Source organism: Caretta caretta, chromosome 24 (genome assembly GCF_965140235.1).
Source record: "Caretta caretta isolate rCarCar2 chromosome 24, rCarCar1.hap1, whole genome shotgun sequence".
Lineage (NCBI taxonomy): Eukaryota > Metazoa > Chordata > Testudines > Cheloniidae > Caretta > Caretta caretta.
The window spans coordinates 17,746,233-17,762,546 of NC_134229.1; the positions used below are offsets into that span (position 1 = coordinate 17,746,233).

The window sequence follows — 16,314 nt, forward strand, 5'->3', positions numbered from 1 at the left end:
AAATGGTTTTGGTTCATTTTCAAGCATTTAGAAACATTTCTAAATTGGTTTCTAAAGGAAAAGCGCCGTCAACTTTGAAATGAAAAGACACTTTGAGTTGAAAAAAATTAAAAGGTTTAATTCTGGAAATGTCCAGACAAAACGTCTCCCTTTGTCGGGGTGTTGGTTTGGGGTTTTTTCCGGCTGACGCAATGCAGCAAAATCGACACAAATTCGTGAAATGTTTCAGTCGCCCCAAAGCTGCATTTTTCAGGGGAGAAAAGTTTCGGTTGGAAAATTTCTCCCAGGTCTCCCATGGCCCAGACACGCCTCGCCGTAGCAGAGCGGGGGCTCCGGGACACCGGAGAAGGGCGCTCCGCGGGGCAATCCTCGTCATAGTCGTGGCTCCGGACGCAATCGTGGTGACCAGCAAAGCGCAGATGTCAGATGGAGCCAGTGACAGTCACGGGGACATGACCTGCCCCTGCCTCACGTCCTGTTACACCAAATCGCTTCAATGTGGAAGGAGACAGTTAAACAGCAAGTCAGCCGCAGCCTGTGTGCTTATTGCCAGACGGCCAGGGCCCAGCAAGCCTATGGGTCCATTGACTTCAACAGTTACACTGGTGTAAACCGGCTAGGATCTGCCCCATTGACTCCAATGGAGCTACGGCCGATTGATCCCAGCAGAGGATTGGGCCCAGTTTTCACTCCCTCGTCCGTATTTGCTCCAGGTCTGCACTGTCCCTTCTGACATGGGGCGACCGGCACGGCCTGTGGGGCGCCAGGGTCAGAGCATGCTGCCGATCTGCAGAGGGGCCCTACAGGGTTTCCACATTATCTCCCCCAACGGCTTCTTCGCTTTCCTCTTCTGCAGCGAGCTGAGGTGTCCATTGATCCTCCTACGGGGACGCTCTGGTCCCTTCCCTGGATCAGCCCAGTGCAGCTGGAACCTGTCAGGTCTCGGAGGCCTCAGACCCCCGCCCTGCCATGTGCGTTACTTTGCATTGACCAAAACTCAACTTCATCTGCCATCGCGTTGCCCGTTGACCCAGCTCCGTTCGATCTCCCTCAAGTTCCCGACTAGCCTCAATATGTTCCCTTCTCTGCAGATTTCACCACCTCCTCGCTCACCCCCCGTCAGATCATCTGAGTACCGTGAACGCTGGGTCTAGCGCAGAGCCTGGAGGCCTCCACTTTTAAGCTTTTGCCATCACACAAAATTCCCTTGAATTCCAGCTCTGTTTTCTAGAGACACCAGGTGGGGGGAAGAGACGAGCTTCCGAGCAACACCGAGCTCTGCTGCGGGTCAGCGGAGCTCGACAACTCGTGTCTCTCCCCAGCAGAAGCTGGTCTAATAAAAGCTTTTCCCTCCCCCACCTTGTCTCTCTAATATCCCGGGACCCGAACGGCTACAACAATGCTGCAAACTCCTGTTTTCTGGCTGTTGTCCTGTTTCTGCTCCATGACAGTCCCTGGCCTCCCACCCCAGGACGGCTTTGATTCCTTATGGCGAGGGAGCTCGCCAAAGGCTTTTTGACAGTCCACATCAAGTACGTCGACTGGTTCGTCTCTGCTCCCTAAACCTGGGACGTTCAAAGCAGCTGAAGGGAGTCTGAGGCCAGACTCCCAGGGAGTTTCAGCAGACGCTAGTCCCCTCGCTGCGGTTTTGCCTTTGAAAATCTCCCTATTTCATTCCCCCACCACTTCAGGAGTGAGGCTTCTTTTCCCTTGCACAGACTGAGCCGCTTTATTCCGGCTCTGTCGTCGTCATGGGCTTTACAGCGGGAGCGTGCACCTGAGATATATCTCCAGCCTTTACCCGCTTTGCAGCAGATCATCAGTGATTACAAGCAATAATTTAACAGTATTAAAAACTCTTCCCTTCAGCCGCACAATGGTTCCGTTCACCTCCAAGTTCTCTGTAACTTGAAGAGATGCACTAACCTGTCTACCATGGCCCCTTTCCTCTCTATATAGGCCAAAGCCAGAATCGGATTCACATACACCTTGGGAGTAACCGTGAATGATTTACTGAAATGTCATTAATTGCACGACCCTCATGCCTGGGCACTTCCTCTTTAAATACAATTCAGACTGACCCTTTCTCAGCCCACCAGCTTGTGTGTTACTGAATTTGTCGCATACTGTCTGCAGGTTTGTGCCACAGAGCGAAGAGGTGATACTCAGCTCAGTCACAAGGGTAGAGGTGCGACTCTTTCCACATGAGCGATGTTTAGCCAGATCATCAGGTGGTATAAATCATACAGTGACTCCAAAGGAACTACGGCCGATTGACCCCAGCTAGAATCTGGCCCCGATGGCCGATTCACACCAAATGGGGGTCTGGTGAAACTATTAAGGAAGCTAAGGATGCTGATGGAGTTGGTTTCATTATGACAGCTCCCCTGCCACTCCCAGAACTGTTTGCTAAATTCCTCCTCATTGACTTCTGCAAATATTTATTGGTGACACATTTTATTATCCACCACATACCAGGGGGTTGTGTCAAACTGCGTATCATGAGCATCACACTGCACCTGGCTGGAGGAATTTAATTATAGAGTAACTGAGCAGAGAAGAGTGTGTCGGCCTTCACTGCATTCCAGGCCAGGTTTGCTCCCTAAGGTCGCCGAGATAGGAAGGGGGCTTCCAGACAGAATCCAGGAGTTAGGATCTCCAGGAGCTGAGAGAGAGAAGCAGATGGCATAGATATTGTTTTGCTATGAATGTGCTAATGTACAAGGGGCATAGGACGGGAACCCTGAGAGAATAAGAGACCAAACAACATACACGGCCCTTGTGTATTTCAAGAGCACAGGGAAACAGCTGAAAATAAATGACCAGCATGCGGGGGAACAAACGGGGCTGGAGAGGGGAATAGAACCATAGAATCAGACTATGAGGGTTGGAAGGGACTTGTCCAACCCCCTGCTCAAAACAGGACCAACCCCAATTAAATCATCCCAGCCAGGGCTTTGTCAAGCCGGGCCTTAAAAACCTCTAAGGATGGAGGTTTCAGAGGAACAGCCGTGTTAGTCTGTATTCGCAAAAAGAAAAGGAGTACTTGTGGCACCTTAGAGACTAACCAATTTATTTGAGCATGAGCTTTCGTGAGCTACAGCTCACTTCATCAGATGTTCTGGTTTAACTTGGATTTAAACTACCACCTTCCTAGGTAACCCATTCCAGTGCTTCACCACTCTGCGTGAAATAGTGTTACCTAATATCCAGCCTCGACCTCCCGCACTGCAACTTGAGACCATTGCTCCTCGTTCTGCCATCTGCCACCACTGAGAACAGCCGAGCTCCATCCTCTTTGGAACCCCCCTTCAGGTAGCTGAAGGCTGATATCAAATCCACCTCACTCTTCTCTTCGGCAGACTAAGGGGATGTCTACACTACGAAATTAGGTCGAAATTATAGAAGTCAATTTTTTAGAAAGCGATTTTATACAGTCGATTGTGTGTGTCCCCACTTAAAACCATTAAGACGATTAAGTCGGTGCAGTGCGTCCACAGTACCGAGGCTAGCATTGACTTAGAATCATAGAATCGTAGAATATCAGGGTTGGAAGGGATCTCAGGAGGTCATCTAGTCCAACCCCCTGCTCAAAGCAGGACCAATCCCCAATTAAATCATCCCAGCCAGGGCTTTGTCAAGCCTGACCTTAAAAACCTCTAAGGAAGGAGATTCTACCACCTCCCTAGGTAACGCATTCCAGTGTTTCACCACCCTCTTAGTGAAAAAGTTTTTCCTAATATCCAATCTAAACCTCCCCCACTGCAACTTGAGACCATTACTCCTTGTCCTGTCCTCTTCTACCACTGACAATAGTCTAGAACCATCCTCTCTGGAACCACCTCTCAGGTAGTTGAAAGCAGCTATCAAATCCCCCCTCATTCTTCTCTTCTGCAGACTAAACAATCCCACTTCCCTCAGCCTCTCCTCATAAGTCATGTGTTCCAGACCCCTAATCATTTTTGTTGCCCTTCGCTGGACTCTCTCCAATTTATCCACATCCTTCTTGTAGTGTGGGGCCCAAAACTGGACACAGTACTCCAGATGAGGCCTCACCAATGTCGAACAGAGGGGAACGATCACGTCCCTCGATCTGCTCGCTATGCCCCTACTTATACATCCCAAAATGCCATTGGCCTTCTTGGCAACAAGGGCACACTGCTGACTCATATCCAGCTTCTCGTCCACTGTCACCCCTTGGTCCTTTTCTGCAGAACTGCTGCCTAGCCATTCGGTCCCTAGTCTGTAGCGGTGCATTGGGTTCTTCCATCCTAAGTGCAGGACTCTGCACTTATCCTTACTTAACCTCATCAGATTTCTTTTGGCCCAATCCTCTAATTTGTCTAGGTCCTTCTGTATCCTATCCCTGCCCTCCAGCGTATCTACCACTCCTCCTAGTTTAGTATCATCCGCAAATTTGCTGAGAGTGCAATCCACACCATCCTCCAGATCATTTATGAAGATATTGAACAAAACCGGCCCCAGGACCAACCCTTGGGGCACTCCACTTGACACCTGCTGCCAACTAGACATGGAGCCACTGATCACTACCCGTTGAGCCCGACAATCTAGCCAACTTTCTACCCACCTTATAGTGCATCCATCCAGCCCATACTTCCTTAACTTGCTGACAAGAATACTGTGGGTGACCGTGTCAAAAGCTTTGCTAAAGTCAAGAAACAATACATCCACTGCTTTCCCTTCATCCACAGAACCAGTAATCTCATCACAGAAGGCGACTAGATTAGTCAGGCATGACCTTCCCTTGGTGAATCCATGCTGGCTGTTCCTGATCACTTTCCTCTCATGCAAGTGCATCAGGATTGATTCTTTGAGGACCTGCTCCATGATTTTTCCGGGGACTGAGGTGAGGCTGACTGGCCTGTAGTTCCCAGGATCCTCTTTCTTCCCTTTTTTAAAGATTGGCACTACATTAGCCTTTTTCCAGTCATCTGGGACTTCCCCCGTTTGCCACGAGTTTTCAAAAATAATGGCCAATGGCTCTGCAATCACAGCCACCAATTCCTTTAGCACTCTCGGATGCAACTCGTCCAGCCCCATGGACTTGTGCACGTCCAGCTTTTCTAAATAGTCCCTAACCACCTCTATCTCCACAGAGGGCTGGCCATCTACTCCCCATGTTGTGATGCCCAGCACAGCAGTCTGGGAGCTGACCTTGTTCGTGAAGACAGAGGCAAAAAAAGCATTGAGTACATTAGCTTTTTCCACATCCTCTGTCACTAGGTTGCCTCCCTCATTCAGTAAGGGGCCCACACTTTCCTTGGCTTTCTTCTTGTTGCCAACATACCTGAAGAAACCCTTCTTCCGGAACTTTGCACTGTGGGTAGCTATCCCACACTTCCCGCAGTCTCCGCCGCCCATTGGAATTCTGGGTTGAGATCCCTATGCCTGATGGGGCAAAAACATTGTCGCGGGTGGTTCTGGGTACACGTCGTCAGGCCTCCCCCTCCCCGCCCCCATGAAAGGATGTGGATAAATTGGAGAGAGTCCAGCGAAGGGCAACAAAAATGATTAGGGGTCTAGAACACATGACTTATGAGGAGAGGCTGAGGGAGCTGGGATTGTTTAGCCTGCAGAAGAGAAGAATGAGGGGGGATTTGATAGCTGCTTTCAACTACCTGAAAGGGGGTTCCAAAGAATCATAGAATCATAGAATATCAGGGTTGGAAGGGACCCCAGAAGGTCATCTAGTCCAACCCCCGGCTCGAAGCAGGACCAATTCCCAGTTAAATCATCCCAGCCAGGGCTTTGTCAAGCCTGACCTTAAAAACCTCTAAGGAAGGAGATTCTACCACCTCCCTAGGTAACGCATTCCAGTGTTTCACCATCCTCTTAGTGAAAAAGTTTTTCCTAATATCCAATCTAAACCTCCCCCACTGCAACTTGAGACCATTACTCCTCATTCTGTCATCTGCTACCATTGAGAACAGTCTAGAGCCATCCTCTTTGGAACCCCCTTTCAGGTAGTTGAAAGCAGCTATCAAATCCCCCCTCATTCTTCTCTTCTGCAGGCTAAACAATCCCAGTTCCCTCAGCCTCTCCTCATAACTTATGTGTTCCAGACCCCTAATCATTTTTGTTGCCCTTCGCTGGACTCTCTCCAATTTATCCACATCCTTCTTGTAGTGTGGGGCCCAAAACTGGACACAGTACTCCAGATGAGGCCTCACCAATGTCGAACAGAGGGGAACGATCACGTCCCTCGATCTGCTCGCTATGCCCCTACTTATACATCCCAAAATGCCATTGGCCTTCTTGGCAACAAGGGCACACTGCTGACTCATATCCAGCTTCTCGTCCACTGTCACCCCTAGGTCCTTTTCTGCAGAAGTGCTGCCGAGCCATTCGGTCCCTAGTCTGTAGCTGTGCATTGGATTCTTCCGAACTAAGTGCAGGACCCTGCACTTATCCTTATTGAACCTCATCAGATTTCTTTTGGCCCAATCCTCTAATTTGTCTAGGTCCTTCTGTATCCTATCCCTCCCCTCCAGCGTATCTACCACTCCTCCCAGTTTAGTATCATCCGCAAATTTGCTGAGAGTGCAATCCACACCATCCTCCAGATCATTTATGATGATATTGAACAAAACCGGCCCCAGGACCGACCCTTGGGGCACTCCACTTGATACCGGCTGCCAACTAGACATGGAGCCATTGATCACTACCCGTTGAGCCCGACAATCTAGCCAGCTTTCTACCCACCTTATAGTGCATTCTTCCAGCCCATACTTCCTTAACTTGCTGACAAGAATACTGTGGGAGACCGTGTCAAAAGCTTTGCTAAAGTCAAGATACAATACATCCACTGCTTTCCCTTCATCCACAGAACCAGTAATCTCATCATAAAAGGCAATTAGATTAGTCAGGCATGACCTTCCCTTGGTGAATCCATGCTGGCTGTTCCTGATCACTTTCCTCTCATGCAAGTGCTTCAGGATTGATTCTTTGAGGACCTGCTCCATGATTTTTCCAGATTGAAGGTTGATATGAAGAGGATGGCTCTAGACTGTTCTCAATGGTAGCAGATGACAGAACGAGGAGTAATGGTCTCAAGTTGCAGTGGGGGAGGTTTAGATTGGATATTAGGAAAAACTTTTTCACTAAGAGGGTGGTGAAACACTGGAATGCGTTACCTAGGGAGGTGGTAGAATCTCCTTCCTTAGAGGTTTTTAAGGTCAGGCTTGACAAAGCCCTGGCTGGGATGATTTAACTGGGAATAGGTCCTGCTTCAAGCAGGGGGTTGGACTAGATGACCTTCAGGGGTCCCTTCCAACCCTGATATTCTATGATTCTATGATTCTATGATTAAAGCAATGGCAGACAATCGTTTTGGGCCTTTTTTCCTGGGTTACCTGTGCAGACGCCGTGCCACGGCAAGCATGGAGCCCGCTCAGCTCACCGTCACCGTACGTCTCCTGGGTGCTGGCAGACGCGGGACTGCACCGCTACACAGCGGCAGCTCATTGCCTTGTGGCAGCAGACGGTGCAGTACGACTGGTAGCCATCCTCGCCGTCTCCTGGGTGCTCTTGGCCAGCCTTGGTGAGGTCGCTCGGGGCACCTGGGCAGACATGGGTGCTCCTGGCAGATCTCAGTAAGGTCTGTCGGGGCACCTGCACATAAATGGGAATGACTCGGGTCATTCTCTTCTTTAAGTTTTGTCTAATGGAGATTCAGTCCCACCAAGAATATTGGCAGAGGGATAGCTCAGTGGTTTGAGCATTGGCCTGCTAAACCCAGCGTTGGGAGTTCAATCCTTGAGGCGGGCCAGGCTGCTCTCCCAGCCAGCAGCACTGTCTGCTGCTAGCCTACCCCTTGCTTCCCCCCTCCGTCCGTGAAAGCAACGGCTGACAATGGTTTTACACCTTTTTCCGTGCGGGCGCCATGTTGCAGTCAGCATCGTCATCCACCCACTGCTTCGGCTGCCAGTCTGTTTTCCTGCTCACGCCATACCACGGCAAGCCTGGGGCCCGCTCGGATCACCGCAGCACTTGTGACGGCTCTAACCACCACACGCACTATCCAGCGGTATGTGCAGAACCAGAACCTGCAAAAGCAGGCGAGGAGGCGACGGCAGTGCGGTGAGGAGAGTGACGAGGACGTGGACACAGACTTCTCTCAAAGTACGGACCCCGGCAATTTGGCCATCCTGGTGGCAATGGGGCAGGCTCATGCCGTGGAACGCTGATTCTGGGCCCGGGAAATAAGCACAGACTGGTGGGATTGCATAGTGTCGCAGGTCTGGGACGATTCCAAATGGCTGCGAAACTTTCATATGCATAGGGCCACTTCCATGGAACTTTATGACTTGCTTTCCCCTGCCCTGAAGCGCCAGAATACCAAGATGAGAGCAGCCCTCACAGTTCACAAGCGAGTGGCGATAGCCCTGTGGAAGCTTGCAACGCCAGACAGCTACCGGTCAGCTGAGAATCAATTTGGGGTGGGCAAATCTACTGTGGGGGGCTGCTGTGATCCAAGTAGCCAACACGATCACTGACCTGCTGCTATCAAGGGTAGTGACCCTGGGAAATGTGCAGGTCATAGTGGATGGTTTTGCTGCAATGGGGATACCCTAACTGTGGTGGGGCCATGGACGGATCCCATATCCCTATCGTGGGACCGAAGCACCAAGCCGGCGAGTACATAAACCGCAAGGGGTACTTTTCAATAGTGCTGCAAGCTCTGGTGGATCACAAGGGACGTTTCACCAACATCAACGTGGGATGGCCGGGAAAGGTACATGACGCTCGCATCTTCAGGAACTCTGGTCTGTTTCAAAAGCTGCAGGAAGGGACTTTATTCCCAGACCAGAAAATAACTGTTGGGGACGTTGAAAAGCCTATATGTATCCTTGGGGACCCAGCCTACCCCTTAATGCCATGGCTCATGAAGCCGTACACAGGCAGCCTGGACAGGAGTCAGGAGCTGTTCAACTACAGGCTGAGCAAGTGCAGAATGGTGGTAGAATGTGCATTTAGACATTTAAAAGTGTGCTGGCGCAGTTTACTGACTCGGTTAGACCTCAGCGAAACCAATATTCCCACTGTTATTACTGCTTGCTGTGTGCTCCACAATATCTGTGAGAGTAAGGGGGAGACGTTTATGGCAGGGTGGGAGGTTGAGGCAAATCGCCTGGCTGCTGGTTACATGCAGCCAGACACCAGGGTGGTTAGAAGAGCACAGCAGGGCACGTTGCGCATTAGAGAAGCTTTCAAAACCAGTTTCATGACTGGCCCGGCTATGGTGTGACAGTTCTGTTTGTTTCTTGATGAAAACCCACGCCCCTTGGTTCACTCTACTTCCTTGTAAGCCAACCACCTTCCCCTCCCCCCTTTGATCACCGCTTGCAGAGGCAATAAAGTCATTGTTGTTTCAAATCCATGCATTCTTTATTAATTTGTCACACAAATGGGGGGAGAACTGCCAAGGTAGCCCAGGAAGGGTGGAGGAGGAGGGGAGGAGGGAAGGACAAGGCCACACTGCACTCTAAAACTTATTGACTGCCAGCTTTCTGTTGCTTGGGAAGTCCTCTGGGGTGGAGTGGTTGGGTGCCCGGAGGCCCCCCCCACTGCGCTCTTGAGCATCTGGGTGAGAAGGCTATGGAAGTTGGGGAGGAGGGCAGTTGGTTACACAGGGGCTGCAGCGGCTGTCTGTGCTCCTGCTGCCTTTCCTGCAGCTCCACCATACGCTGGAGCATATCACTTTGATCCTCCAGTAGCCTCAGCGTTGCATCCTGCCTCCTCTTGTCATGCTGACGCCACCTCTCGTCTCGCTCGTCCCTCCTGTCCTCGCGTTCATTTTGTGCTTTCCTGGACTCTGACATTGTCTCCCTCCATGCATTCTGCTGGGCTCTTTCAGCATGGGAGGCCTGCATGAGCTCAGAGAACATTTCATCGCAAGTGCACTTTTTTCAGTTTCTAATCTTTGATAGCCTCTGGCATGGAGATGATACGTGGAGCGATGAAATATTTGCAGCTGCGGGTGGGAAAAAAGGGAGATTAGTCTTTAAAAAGAGACATTTTAGAGAACAATGGGTAGACTCTTTCACCGTGAACCAAGCTGCTAACATTACATAGCACGTGTGCTTTCTTTACAAGGTCGCATTTTGCCTCTTATATTGAGGGCCTGCCAGTATGATGTGAGAGATCACACACGCAGGGCCGGCAGGCAACAGAATTCGGCTTACAGGCAGACATGGTAAGCCACAGTCTTTTGGCTTCTTTAACCTTCCTAACATGTGGGAATGGTTTCAAACAGCAGCGCCCTCCTTTCCCATACCAAGCACCTCTTGGGTTGGCCCTTTAAAAGGAGGGGCTGCGGTTTTGGGGTTAACGTGCAGCACAAACCCAACTAACCACCACCCCATACACACACATCCAATTCTCTTGGATGATCACTTCACCCCTCCCCTCACCACATGGCTAACAGCAGGGATGGTTTCTGTTCAGCCACAGGCAAACAGCCCAGCAGGAACGGGCTGAATGTCCCCTTAGTAAAATTCCCCTATTTCAACCAGGTGACCATGGATGATATCACTCTCCTGAGGATAACACAAAGAGATAAAGAATGGATGTTGCTTGAATGCCAGCAAACACCGGGACCATACGCTGCCATGCTTTGTTATGCAATGATTCCAGACAACGTGCTGCTGGCCTGCCGTGGTAAAGTGTCCTGTCGTGGAGGACGCAATAAGGCTGCCCTCCCCAGAAACCTTTTGCAAAGGCGTTAGGAGAGCTTCATGGAGATGTCCCTGGAGGATTTCCTCTCCATCCCCAGACACGTTAACAGACTTTTCCAGTAGCTGTACTGGCCTTGAATACATCCCAAGTCTTCAGGTAAATTAATCATTAAACACGCTTGCTTTTAAACCGTGTATTATATTTACATAAGCAGAGTCAGGATGAGCTCCACCCTGACATCGGGTGGTGAGGTGTGGCAAGTTGTGGAAAAGAACTTCAGGGGCTGATCTCATTTGCATAGGCACACCCACCCCGCCTAGTATGAGGCCATAGCTGCCCAAAGGTCACTTTGGCTGCTGTGGGATCCCCAGTGCCTCTGTCATTGGGGCAGGAAGAATAAATTGTTATTACCCTGGTTATGGGAATCAAGGACAGTGGAACTATACTTGGCCTTTTGTTATGATGTAGGGGCTCACCATCAACTAAGTAGCACTCGCTAGGCAAGGGTCATGGGTTCCAAAACTTTGTGAATGGAGAGAGGTTGGGAACAGGTATTAATACTTGGTGGTATAAGCCCCCTGGTGACGGTCTTACATGCTAATTGTACTTCCTCCTCTCTGTACTGTGGAATATCAGAGCTAATTTTGATTCCCTTAGGAGTCTAGTTACAGGCTGCTGAGCTGAATTCACTTTGGGCTAACGGTGCACCAGCCCTGAGGTTCCCCTACTACAAGCTGAAATCACAAAAGAGCTGAACTTACACAGAGCTGAAATCACTGAGTGTTGTGTTAAGTAGTGGGGGAGCCTGAAGATATATGGTGGAGCAGTTTGCGGGTCGGCGAGCGGAGCGGCTGGTGGAGCAGAGCAGTTTGCGGGACAGTGAGCAGAGTGGCTCATGGGGCAGCTGGCAGAGTGGTGCCCCATGGAGAGGTGGGGGCCATCAGATTTGGACTGCGTAAGGTGCCCCTTAACATCCCCCCCCCTTCTCCACCCAGGTTGGGAGGCAAAACTCTGCAGATAAACTTTTGAACTCTGGGGCTGCCCTGACCAGGGACAGAGACTTTTGGGTCATTGGACTTTTGGGAATTTGGGTGATTTTGGGTTGCTGGACTCAAGAACCAAAGGGAAAGGACACGCCCCAATTTGCTTGGGGTGGGTTTTTTGCTCATGGATAGTGTTATGAATCCTGTTGGTGGTGTTCCCCCAACATAATGCCACATTGTTTCTCTCTGGTATTAAAAGGCTTTTTTGCTACACTCAGACTACGTGCTTGCGAGAGGGGAAGTATTGCCTCTTGGAGGCGCCCAGCGGGGGTGGTATATATTTGTCCCAGGTCACTGGGTGGGGGCTCGAGCCGGTTTTGCATTGTGTTATTGGAACGGATCCCCTAGATATTGAACCCGGCCCTTGTTGCTGCCAACTCTGACAGGCAGAAGGATTACATTTTCAAAGGTACACTCATCAGAGGTCCCTTCTCCGACTTCTAGATCCAGGAGCCCGCCTCGGGTGGGTTGGGAGGGTACCAGATCCAGGGTGAGAAACAGTTCCTGGCTGTCGGGGAAAATGGTTTCTCCGCTTGCTTGCTGTGCGTCAACCTCCTCATCATCATCATCTTCCTCGTCTCCAAAATCCACATGCCTGTTGCATGAGAGCCCATTGAGGGAGTCCAAGCACAGGGCTGGGGTTGTGGTAGGGGCACCCCCTAGAATGGCATGCAGCTCATCATAGAAGCGGCATGTCTGGGGCTCTGACCCGGAGCAGCCATTTGCCTCTCTGGTTCTTTGGTAGGCTTGCCTGAGCTCCTTAACTTTCACGCGGCACTGCTACGGGTCCCTGTGATGGCCTCTGTCCTTCATGCCCTTGGAGATTTTTTCAAATATTTTGGCATTTCGTCTTTTGGAACTGAGTTCTGATAGAACGGATTCGTCTCCCCATACAGTGATTAGATCCAGTATCTCCCGTTCGGTCCATGCTGGAGTTCTTTTGCGATTCTGGGACTGCATGGTCACCTCTGCTGGTGAGATCTGCACTCACCTGCATCTCTCCACGCTGGCCAACCAGGAAATGAAATTCAAAAGTTCGCGGGGCTTTTCCTGTCTACCTGGCCAGTGCACCTGAGTTGAGAGTGCTGTCCAGAGCGGTCACAATGGAGCACTCTGGGATAGCTCCCGGAGATCAATACCATTGAATTGCATCCACACTACCCCAAATTGGATCCAGCAAGGTCGATTTCCACGCTAATCCACTCGTCGGGGAGGAGTACAGAAACCGGTTTTAAGAGCCCTTAAAGTCGGAAAAAATGGCTTCGTAGTGTGGATGGGTGCAGGGCTAAACCGATCGAACGCTGCTAAATCCGATCTAAACTTGTCGTGTTGACCAGGGCTAAATAACCCCAGTTCCTGCAGCCTCTCCTCGTAAATCATTTGCCCCAGCCCCCTGATCGTTTTCATTGCTCTCCGCTGGACTCTCTCCAGTTTGTCCACATCCCTTCTGTAGTGGGGGGACCAAAACGAGATGCAAAACTCCACATATGGCCTCACCAGTGCTGAATAGAGGGGAATAATCACTTCCCTCGATCTGCTGGCAATGTTCCTACTAATACAGCCCAAGATGCCGTTGGCCTTCTTGGCAACGAGGGCACCCTGCTGACTCATAGCCAGTGTGAGGTCCAGGTCCTTTTCTGCAGAACTACTGCTTAGCCAGTCAGTCCCCAGAAAAGAAACAAAGAAAGAAATAAAGACAGAAACAAGGAAAAAGAAAGAAAGACAGATGGGGAGGGGCTAAACTGGGTGGACTAAAAAGACATGAACCAAAAGTTGGGGAGAAACCACCAAGCTTGACGTAGACACAGGGTGTGCGTCATCCCCAGACCACTGTTCAAAACTCCCCCAGCCACAGTAAGGGAACCAAAACTGGCAGCAGCTGCAACACCAGCAGGGAGAGTGAGCCCAGCACCAAGTAAGGGCAGTGCGGTCCAGTGGTTAGAGGGGGCGGCTTGGGACCCAGGTCTCCTGGGTTCTATCCCCAGCTCTTGGAGAGGAATCAACTCTGGTGGGTCACAGCAGGCGGGGCCAGAAGCCAGGACTCCGGGGTTCCCTCCCTGGTGCTGACAGGAGGAGTGTCGTGCTCTGTGTGGGTCATTTATTTATTCAAACGGACCTTTTCGGGTGCCAGTTGCCGTCATCCCAACAACGCCTCCTTCCCAGCCCGGTTTAATCATCTTTGTGGCCCTACCCCAGAGCTCCTGCCAGTTTGGGCACCCCCAGACAGTGAATCCTCACTATTGCTGAGACCTGGGGGGGTCGAGTCCACACCCACCCAACCGCATCTCACCCCGTGCCCATCCCTTGCAGAGATGGACCCCAGAAAAGCACCTAAATATCTCATCTCCGCCGCATCCTCACCGTCGCCTTTGCCCTGCTCATCTTGGGGGTCCTGACATGGGCTCACGTCGCTGGGATCCAGCTGGTGGCCAACCAGTATCGGATCATGGCCTTCAGCCTCTATGGAGTCTTCCTCGCTGCCCACCTGGTCATCCAGAGCTTCTTCGCCTCTCTGGAGCACCGGCGGATGAGGAGGGAGTCGTTGGCCTGTAGCTACACCAAGACGGTGGCGTTGACCATCTCGGCCTACCAAGAAGACCCCTCCTATCTCCGGCAGTGCCTGGAGTCGGTGCGGGCCACCCTGTACCCCCCAGAGAAGCTGCAGATCCTCATGGTGATCGACGGCAACAGCCCCGACGACCGCTACATGGTGGACATGTTCCAGGAGGTCTTCGCCGGCGAGGACGTGGGCACCTACGTCTGGGAGAACAATTACCACCAGCTGCCCCCGCGGGAGGGCGAGGAGGGGGGCGGCGGCTCCCAGGGGGCAGGAGGGGAGGAGCCTGGGCCCTACTCCGAGGTGGAGATGGTGGACCCAGGCCAGCTGGCGGTGGAGGAGTTGATCCGCTCCAGGCGATGCGTCTGCATCATGCAGCGATGGGGCGGGAAGCGGGAGGTGATGTACACGGCCTTCAGGGCGCTAGACAACTCGGTGGACTATATCCAGGTAGGAGCAACCAGCTGGCTACCCTCCCCCCACCCCACCCCCCAGCACAGCACAGCGCCCCCTACTGCCGTTCTGGGCATGAGGGTCTGCCCTGCCTGCCAGGGGAGAGGCCTGTCCCCACCCCGTGCAGTACAGGCCCCCTAATACCACCCTGGGGCATCGGGCCAGCCCTGCCTGCCAGGGGAGAGCCCCCCACCCTGCCCCCTACAGCACAGCGCCCCCTAGGGCCGCCCTGGGGCATCGGGACAGTCCTGACTGTCAGGGGAGAGCCCCCCACCCTGCCCCCTACAGCACAGCGCCCCCTAGGGCCGCCCTGGGGCATCGGGCCAGCCCTGCCTGCCAGGGGAGAGCCCCCCACTCCGCCCCCTGCAGCACAGCGCCCCCTAGCACCACCCTGGGGCATCGGGCCAGCCCTGCCTGACAGGGGAGAGCCCCCCACCCCGCCCCCTACAGCACAGCGCCCCCTAGCGCCATCCTGGGGCATCGGGCCAGCCCTGCCTGCCAGGGGAGAGCCCCCCACTCCGCCCCCTGCAGCACAGCGCCCCCTAGCACCATGCTGGGGCATCGGGCCAGCCCTGCCTGACAGGGGAGAGCCCCCCACCCTGCCCCCTACAGCACAGCGCCCCCTAGGGCCGCCCTGGGGCATCGGGCCAGCCCTGCCTGCCAGGGGAGAGCCCCCCACTCCGCCCCCTGCAGCACAGCGCCCCCTAGCACCACCCTGGGGCATCGGGCCAGCCCTGCCTGACAGGGGAGAGCCCCCCACCCTGCCCCCTGCAGCACAGCGCCCCCTAGTGATGCACTGGGCATAGGGCTCTGCACAGCTCCCCCTGGGGGGTCTCCGCAAGTAACACCCCCTCCTCGGCCACCCCCAGGTGTGCGACTCAGACACCAAGCTGGACCCCAGCGCCACGGTGGAGATGGTGAAGGTGCTGGAGGCCAACAAGCGCTACGGAGCCGTGGGGGGCGACGTGCGGATCCTGAACGTCTCCGACTCCTTCATCAGCTTCATGAGCAGCCTGCGCTACTGGATGGCCTTCAACGTGGAGCGCGCCTGCCAGTCCTACTTCGACTGCGTCTCCTGCATCAGCGGGCCCCTGGGTGAGCCTGCCAGGATGCCTGGGTTCTCCCACGCTCTGGGAAGGGAGGGCAGGCTAGTGGTTAGAGGCGGGGGGGGAGTGCATCATTGCTGGACTTTATGTTGTGGATGCCATTATGTCTGTCTAATGGCCACGCTCACTGGTCAAACTTCATCTCTTTCAAAACAGTGATCCCTGCAAGGTTCGGGAGGATCACCGTTCACAGCGGTAGTAGGTTTTTATCCTGCACTGTGCAGTTTGGCCATTCCAGGCCAACAAATGCTGCCAACTTTACATCCTGTCACTGTTCACTCACACTGAAAAGATCCCACTCCAGGTTCTGAGTTTGGGGATGAAGGAGGGGAAATTCGCCGCTCTTGCTGGGTGGATCCTTTCACCTCAATTAGCTTTACAGATCGTGTGGGCGAGAGGAGGCCCCTTTCCAGCAGGGAAATGAAGGAACATAGTCTATTTATTTGTCTGTAATAAT

General features: G+C 52.8%; 1 pseudogene; it reads left to right on the top strand.

The window, feature by feature from the left end:
• The first annotated feature begins 14,053 nt into the window (after positions 1–14,053).
• LOC125626080 (hyaluronan synthase 1-like) lies at positions 14,054–16,281 on the top strand (annotated as a pseudogene).
• Positions 16,282–16,314: the final 33 nt, after the last annotated feature.